Below are 9,786 nucleotides of genomic sequence, written 5' to 3' on the forward strand. Positions count from 1 at the left end.
CAACTCGGCTATTGATGCTGATCAAGAATATATATACTTTATGGAATCGGAAACTTTCACTACAAATCTAATATAACCCAATACTCATTTTGAGTATCGGTATAAAAACTTCACTGCTGATTATTTTCGCTCCGCCAAATAAATACAAATTACAGCCACCCAAAGTTTTCGGTTTTTTTAAATTAGAAAATGTCTTCTGTACTGTGGACTGTAAATTTATTATAGGCAACAACAAAGTTACAGTGACACAAAGAAATTTCTGTGTGTGTCAACCACCAATCAGTTTTCATAATATCATCGCGTCGGTCGCGCCAAACCCTAGTTTTTGTGCATAATTTGTGCTACCGCCGAGGGATGCTCTGCAATACTACAAGGAAAGTAACAGTTGGACTCAAAGATCCAAAAGAGGAATCAGAGGTATTTGTGCACAAAATTGAAAGCAGTGCAAAAGACGTCTCGATCTTTCTGTAAATTGTCTTGTGCTGAAAACATTGCACATCGCTTTCAATTCTAGGTACATACATCTATCATTTACTGCAATCACTGTCGCGTTTTCGCTTTTTCACCGCTGCTTGCGTTGTATTTGTTGGGAGAATTTTCGTTGCCGCTCTTGAGCTTAACGGTGCGCCAAGTGACGCGCTACCCTGTATATGTAGGTTATATTATTTTTGAATTTTTTGAACATACATTTTGTTCAAACATTTTACTTTAAAAAAATAAATAAATATAAATATAGTGGTTTGTTTCGTAAGTTGTACACAAGTATTATGGCAGAAAAAAGTAAATCCACTCTTGAAGACTTAAAGATTAAGCTCAAAAGTCGAGTAAAAAGCATTCGCCGCTTAGAGGATCGATTAGATCAAGGGTCGATTCCTTTGCAATTACCGGAATTACATTGTAGATTATTTTGTTTGAATGCTTCAATTGAAAAGTCAAACCATTTGCAAGAGCAAATCGAGGAGATAACAGGTGATGATGCATAGGCAGCCGAATTGGAGAAGCTAACGATTTTAACGAAGGGAAAGGTAATGTCGCTTATCGCCGCCTATGATGCAACAAGCGTGACGAGGCCAGTGTCTTCTTCAGCCCCAACTCCTGCTGGAATCCCGAAACTGGCATTACCAAAATTTAGCGGTAAACATTCGGAGCTAATAAATTTCATTAGCCCTTTTGAGAGACTAGTCCATATCGACAATAGCATACCGGTGATCGAAAAATGTAATCATTTGATTTCGTGCCTCTCTGATGAAGCATTAGAAACAATAAGGGCGTTCCAAGTCTGGCCTAAAATGGGTATATGACAACGAGTAATATTTCACGAATAATATTTCCACATTGTTCAATCTGCCGTCTCTAAGAAATCTAATCGATATTGATTCGTCGATTTACGGATCGTTACTATCGATCGGAGACAATACAAAACTTTCGAATGCAATGCTCATTCATCTTGTTTTGAACAGAGTCGACCCAGTGACCAAACAACAGTGGATTGAACAGCTTAGTTGTGAGAAGTTGCCGCTGTGGTCCGACTTTGAGAACGTCTTGAATCGTCGATACCAGCATCTGTCTGCTGAAGAACCGGCGAAGCCAAGGCAGGAAAAAGTCATGCAAAATAATCGCAGTTTGTTTGCTTTTTCTCCCTCTTTCACCAACAGTAGAACTCAGCAAACTTGTAGCTATTGCAATTCAGGAGACCATGTAGTGTCAAATTGCCCTCCATTTTCTCGTCTCTCGGTTATGCAAAGGTTTGAGTTTGCCAAATCGGCATCCTTAATTGTCTGCGAAAAGGCCACGCTGTTGTAAAACGCAAAGCCAATAAATGTCGAGTGTGCAACCGCTCACATCATACATTATTTCATCGATACACAGTGTCGGCTAATAGTCTCGCGATGCCAACAATCCAAGAGAGTACTTTTCCTCCGTCAAATCAGGATCAACCGTCCACGTCAAATGTTCTGCATGCAACATCGTTGGACAGGGTAATTTTTTCTACGTCGATCGTAAGTTTCCGAACTAAGAGCTTTGAACACATTTTGGCTAGAGCTCTGCTCGACTCCGGATGTCGAAATAATATTATTACCGCTCAGGACCGCTCAGCGCTTACAGATCCGTAGAAAGGAGTCTTGTATTAACTTGCTTTGAATTAATGAATCTAATTCTCAAGTAAAAGATAAAAGACACACAGTGGAGAAGTCGCGAATAAATAGTAGTGAGTTCTCCTTTGATTTTTGAATCCTGAAATCATATTCAGGTTTTCACCCTGACTAGTCAGTGAATGTGACTGACTGGCGAATCCCAGACAACCTACCACTGGCAGATCCCTATTTCTACAAGCCACAAACCTTTCCAACTCTTTAAAAAAGCCTTCTTGGCTGAGTTGTTTCGGAAAGATGTGTTTCTGCTCCCCAAATTAAAAATAGTTTGAGTTTGCAGTGAAGAGCTGCTATTGTCTATCGATAGGACCTTGCAAAAGTTTTGTTCACTGGAAGAAATTCCTTCTACCAAGAAAATTGCCACACGTCATGTAACTCTTTTGAGGATGCTAAACAGCGGTTTTTGCCGCTTGAAAGAATATTGTATCGTTACCCTGGGTTGAAGAAAATGTACTTGGAATTCATGGCGTGTACCTCTCCATAGGTCATATGTCTCCTACTGACAATACTATTCCGTCTACTCCACCCTACGTTATTCCACATCAGTGTTTCGTGAGCCCTCAAGCTCCGTGTCGTGTTCGAAGCTTCGTTCAAGACGTCCTCACAGGTGGTGAAAAATTAGAAGAGTTTTTCTAATGAATTACCGAAAACTTTGGGTGGCTGTAATTTAAATTATTTATTAGGCGGGTCGAAAATTTGATATGATCGATCTAGTTCAAGGTTGGCGAACAACTATATTTTCTTCACAATTCAAATCTCTTACTCTAGCTAACCTACGGTGGCAAAGCGGGGCGAATTCGCCAAGAGCGAGAGAGCGAGCTTTTATTTCGCTCCCGCTTTGCCCTAGCCTAACTTACACTAGACTTCATAATTAAGATCAATAACTAATAATGGATGGAAGGTCACGCAACACCGGCCCCGTTGAACGCCTGCATCGGCTTCAACACATTGAGAGCGACGCCAATTTGTGAATGGCCCGCCGAAAAACCGCTGCAGTGCTAGTCCTTATTTCGACGACCCTGACCATGCCGTCTTCTCCTGCGTGCGTGGCGATGACCCTTCCCACGAGCCACTCCTGAGGCGGCAGATTTTCCTCGGCCACGATGACGAGGTCTTCCTCGAGGTTCGGTTGCTGCTGGTGCCATTTGCCCCGAATTTGCAGCCCCAGGACATATTCGCGGGACCATCGCTACCAAAACGCTTGCCTGACTGACGAGACAAGTCGGCATCGCCGCAAGCAACTGAGACTCTCTTGGTCCGGAGTCCGCAGTGCTGGGGGGGCGATGAGCGAACCGCCTGTCAGCAGGCGCCCGGGTGTTAGGGCCTCGCTGTCGCTTGGATCTTGGAAAGCCAACAAAAAACAGTCAGTGGTTAGATCGGAAACTATTTCTAGGTGAACCGCCTTGGACGCAAAACAAACAAAAAGCGCAATGTATGACTTGTATAGGGGCCTTCCGCGAATTTTCAATGTCGTGTGCACTGGTCCACAAAACTCAACGCCGCAAATTGAAAATGGGCGGAGAGCACGGAGTCGATCTGCGGGTAAATTCCCCATGAGTTGCCTCAGCAATCGAGGCTTGCATTTAAAACAGCGCATACACGATCGAACTGTCTGACGGCAGACCTCCTGAGCGTTCACTATCCAAATGCTCTGTCGAAGGATGCTCACAAGTGCTCGTGGGCCGACATGAAAATTCGAATGGATGACGAATATATCTTCGCACGAATTGCGAGCGCTTAGTCAAAAGCAGAGGAAACTTGGCATCGTATGATATAGGAGCTTTGGCTAGTCGCCCCCCCACTCGCAACAACGAAAAGTTGCACCAAGTCCCTGTGTCTTCATGAATGAATGGGTTCAACCGCTGAAGACTAGGACCAATTGTAGATCCTTTCCTAACTTTTTCGATTTCTCCTTGATACTCGTGATGCTGGACGACAATTTTATAAAAGGCTTCATTGTATTTGGTCGGTGAGATAGTTTTTTCGAAATTTAGGCTTGGGTCTTTACATTTTCTTATAAAGCGGAACACATACACGAACACTCTAAGCAGTTTGAGGTGTGACGAGAATCCCTCGATGACATCTAACAGCCCCGAACTTCGCACAGCCGCGGTCAGCCCGACCGCAGTCTTCCTCTTTTCCAGCTGAAGATCATCGGCGTGTTCGAAAAGAGCGTTCTTGGGCCAGTTTTCTTCTTCCTCTTTCAGAAATGATGGTCCTTCGAACCAAATTGACGACCAACGATTTCGTCGACGTCACAACCTCTTGAGACAATATCTGCTGGGTTCTGTTTCGTGGGTACATGCCGCCACGTAGCATCATCTGACCACTCTTGAATCTCAGCCACTCTATTTGAAACGAAAGTCGACAACGACGATGGATGAGACCGGATCCAATGGAGAGTTACCTCTGAATCCGACCAATAAACGACTCGTTCAATGGGCACGTTTAATAGGGGCTTGATACTATGACAGAGATCTGCGAGAAGGTGAGCGGCACATAACTCAAGCCTTGGGAGCGTTTTGGTCTTGAGCGGCGCTACTTTGGATTTCGAAGTCAACAATGATATTTTTAAACCTTCTGCAGTTCTGCTACGTATATAGACGCACGCTCCATACGCTCTCATGGAGGCGTCAGCAAAGGCATGTATTTGAACCGGTGACATGGGATCGGAATACACAAACCGAGATATGGATATGTCTTCAAATTGAGATAGTGTATTTTTCAACTTATTCCACGCTGTTTCCAAATGCAGCGGGATCGACTCATCCCAATCTAGTTTGTTAAGCCAAAGCTCCTGCAATAGGATCTTGCCTTTTATAACGATAGGACTTAAAAAACCAAGGGGGTCAAACAACTTTGATGTCACCGATAGTATGTTCCGTTTTGTCGCTCGGAGACCCATAACTGAATTGTCAATTTTGAACTTAAAGGCATCGTCAGTAGGTAACCATGAGATTCCTAACGCCTTTGTCGACTCTGAATCCGAGATTGTTATTGGTTTGGCTGGGCTCTCAGATGCGGTGATCTCGGGTGAGTTTGAAAACCACTTAGTCAACTCAAACCCTGCGGTCTGCAGAACCTGAGACACTTCGGACTTAATTGCCCTTAGCTCCTCTACGCATGCAGCACCAGTCAACAAGTCATCGACGTAAAAGTCGGACCCAATAACGTTAGCAGCTCTAGGGAATGAGAGCTTCGCAGACTCACTCAACCTTTTCAAACACCGGATAGCTAAGAATGGGGCTGGTCCAGTCCCATAGGATACAGTGTTGAGCTTGTATAATCTCAAGGATTCAGAAGGGTCTCTTCTCCACACTATGAGCTGAAACTGCCGATCCGCTTCGTTCACCATCACTTGGCGATACATCTTTTTAACATCAGCAGTCAGGGCAAACCTGTGCAGACGGAAACGGAGCAGTGTCGAGTATAATTCCTCTTGAATGGTAGGTCCCACCATCAGAATGTCACTTAAGGCCACCTGTGAGGACGTCTTGGACGAAGCATCGAACACGACTCGGAGCTTGGTAGACGTACTTTGGGGCCTCAGAACACACTGATGAGGGATTACGTAGTGTGGAGTAGAAGGAATCGTATTGTCAGTAGGAGACATATGACCTAAGGAGAGGTACTCTTCCATGAATTCCAAGTACATTTTCTTCAACTCAGGGTTACGATGCAATCTCTTTCAAGCGACAAAAACCGCCGTTTCGCAACCTCAAAGGAGTTGCCTAAACAATTTGGGTCTAATTTAAACGGGAGCCTTACTTCGAACCGACCTGATGATAGTACCTGAGTCGTCTTACGATAGTGTTCTTCACATAGCTTGTGCTCAGGTGTGGCAATTTTCTTGGTAGATGGCATTTCTTCCAGTGACCAAAACTTTTTCAAGGTCCTATCGATGGATACTAGCAACTCTTCACTGCAACTCAAACTGTTTGTAATTTGAGGAGCAGAACTCCTGGAAACATATTTTCCCGACACAACCCAACCAAGAAGGGTTTTCTGAAGAGTTGGAAAGTCAGGACCTTGTTTAATTTGACAAACAGCTAATAATTCAAAGAACGATTCTGCTCCAATTAACATATCTATTCTTTGTGGCTTGTAGAAATAAGGGTCTGCCAGGTGTAGGTTCTCTGGGATTCGCCAGTCAGTCACATTCACTGACTGGTCAGGGTGATAACCTGAAATTGATTTCAGGATCCAAAAATCAAAGGAGAACCCACTACCATTTATTCGCGACTTCACCACTGTGTGTATTTTATCCTTTACTTGTGAATTAGATTCACCAATTCCAAGCAAGTTAATACAGGACTCCTCTCTACGGATCTGTAAGCGATTAGCGAGGTCCTCGGTAATGAAATTTGTTTGTGATTCAGAGTCGAGCAGAGCTCTGGCCAGAATGTGTTCACCGCTGTTAGTTCGGACGCTTACGATCGACGTAACCAGAATCACCCTGTCCAACGCTGTCGCATGCAAAACATGTGACGTGGAAGGTTGATTCTGATTTGATGGAGGAGAAGGACTCTCTTGGGGTGGTGGCAACGTGAGACTATTAGCCGACACTGTGTATCGATGCAATAATGTATGATGTGAGCGGCTGCGCACTCGACATTTATTGGCTTTGCACTTTACAACAGCGTGGCCTTTTCGCAGACAATTAATGCATAGGGATGCCGACTTAGCAAACTCAAACCTTTGCATTACCGAGAGACGCGAAAATGAAGGGCAATTTGACACAACATGGTCTCCTGAATTGCAGTAGCTACAAGTTTGCTGAGCTCTACTGTTGGTGGAAGTGGAAGAACAAGCAAATGAACTGGGATTATGTTGCTTGCTTGGCATGACTTTGTCTTGCCTTGCCTTGGTCGATTCTTCAGCAGACAGATGCTGGTATCGACGATTCAAGACTTTCTCAAAGTCGGACCAAAGCGACAACTTCTCATAAGTAAGCTGTTCATCCCACTTTTTTGTCGTCACTGGGTCGACTCTGTTTAAAACGAGATGAATGAGCATTGCAATCGAAATTTTTGTATCATCTCCGATCGACAGTAACGATCCGTAAATCGACGAAACAGTATCGATTAGAGTTCTTAGAGATGATGCAGATTGAAATATTATTCGTGAAAATCAAATAATCGTTGTCATATACTCGTGTTAGGCCAGCCAAGGCCTTTTCATAATTTGCCTCGGTGACTTGGAACGCCTTTATTGTTCCTAATGCTTCATCAGAGAGGCACGAAATTAAATGATTAAATTTTTCGATCACCGGTATGCTGTTGTCGCTATGGACTAGTCTCTCAAAAAGGCTAATGAAATTTTTGAATTCCGAGTGTTTACCACTAAATTTGGGTAATGCCAATTTCGGAAGTCTAGCATGAGTTGGGGCTGAAGAAGACACTGGCTTCGTCTCGCTTGCTGCATCGGTGACAATTGTCAGCTCTTCCAACTCGGCTGCATATGCATCATCACCTGTTATGTCCTCGATTTGCTCCTGCAAATGGTTAGCCTTTTCAATTGAAGCATTCAAACAATCTAATCTACATTGTAATTCCGGTAATTGCAAAGAAATCGACCCTTGATCTAATCGATCCTCTAAGCGGCGAATGCTTTTTACTCGACTTTTGAGCTCAATCTTTAAGTCTTCAAGAGTGGATTTACTTTTTTCTGCCATAATATTTGTGTATGAAGATTTTACGCAACAAACCACTATTATTTCTATTTATTTATTTATTATTATTATTATTATTAGTATTTTTTTTTTAAACATTTGAACGAGAACGATAATCGAAAACGAATTTTAATTGAATGTCGAGGCACGAGGGAAAGAGTAGTTGCAAGTGACGGCCGAAAACAATATACCCCTTAGATACAGGGTAGCGCGTCACTTGGCAAGTAACAGCCGAAAACAATATACCCGTTAGATACAGGGTAGCGCGTCACTTGGCGCACCGTTAAGCTCAAGAGCGGCAACGAAAATTCTCCTAACAAATACAACGCAAGCAGCAGTGGAGAAGCGAAAACGAAATAATGCACCGGTGCTGCTGCTTGTATGTATTTGTGGATATTTTCTATACGCCGTGGCTTGGGTGAACGAACGAACAAACTTTGTGAGGTTCTAACGACGAGAAAGGTAGAACAAAATAAAAAGGGGGGGGGAGGGCGACAGTGGTTGCAGTAAACGAAAGATGTATGTACATATAACTGTTGCGTCCAAATAGCGGTTCACATATGTCTGTATGTGTCGATATGTATGTATTTATGTGAGTTTAGTTATATTTATGCAATTACTAATAAAATTCATGCAATCAAGCTCTACTATATGTATATCATACGTCTGTGCCTAGAATTGAAGGCAATGTGCAATGTTTTCAGCACAAGACACCTCAAAGAGAGATCTGAATGTCTTTTGCTCAGCCTTCAATTTTCTGCACAAATACCTCTGATTCCTCTTTTGGATCTTTGAATCCAACTGCTACTTTCCTGTCTTTATCGCAGGGCATCCCTCGGCGGTAGCAGAAATTTGCACAAAAATTATTGTTGGCGCGACCGACGCGATGATATATTTTACAAATTGATTGCCGATTGCACACACACACGACGCGGGCAACGAATATGTTTGCATATGTATACTGCAATTTTTTGTGTCACTGTCACTTATTGTTCTTGCCTATAATTCACTTTACAGTCCACCCGGGGGCGCCATGAAAAATTAGAAGAGTTTTTCTAATGAATTACCGAAAACTTTGGGTGGCTGTAATTTAAATTATTTATTAGGCGGGGCGAAAATTTGATACGCTCGATCTAGTTCAAGGTTGGCGAACAACTATATTTTCTTCACAATTCAAATCTCTTACTCTAGCTAACCTACGGTGGCAAAGCGGGGCGAATTCGCCAAGAGCGAGAGAGCGAGCTTTTATTTCGCTCCCGCTTTGCCCTAGCCTAACTTACACTAGACTTCATAATTAAGATCAATAACTAATAATGGATGGAAGGTCACGCAACACCGGCCCCGTTGAACGCCTGCATCGGCTTCAACACATTGAGAGCGACGCCAATTTGTGAATGGCCCGCCGAAAAACCGCTGCAGTGCTAGTCCTTATTTCGACGACCCTGACCATGCCGTCTTCTCCTGCGTGCGTGGCGATGACCCTTCCCACGAGCCACTCCTGAGGCGGCAGATTTTCCTCGGCCACGATGACGAGGTCTTCCTCGAGGTTCGGTTGCTGCTGGTGCCATTTGCCCCGAATTTGCAGCCCCAGGACATATTCGCGGGACCATCGCTACCAAAACGCTTGCCTGACTGACGAGACAAGTCGGCATCGCCGCAAGCAACTGAGACTCTCTTGGTCCGGAGTCCGCAGTGCTGGGGGGGCGATGAGCGAACCGCCTGTCAGCAGGCGCCCGGGTGTTAGGGCCTCGCTGTCGCTTGGATCTTGGAAAGCCAACAAAAAACAGTCAGTGGTTAGATCGGAAACTATTTCTAGGTGAACCGCCTTGGACGCAAAACAAACAAAAAGCGCAATGTATGACTTGTATAGGGGCCTTCCGCGAATTTTCAATGTCGTGTGCACTGGTCCACAAAACTCAACGCCGCAAATTGAAAATGGGCGGAGAGCACGGAGTCGATCTG

This window comes from Drosophila pseudoobscura, chromosome X (assembly GCF_009870125.1).
Source record: "Drosophila pseudoobscura strain MV-25-SWS-2005 chromosome X, UCI_Dpse_MV25, whole genome shotgun sequence".
In the NCBI taxonomy this organism is placed as follows: Eukaryota; Metazoa; Arthropoda; class Insecta; order Diptera; family Drosophilidae; genus Drosophila; species Drosophila pseudoobscura.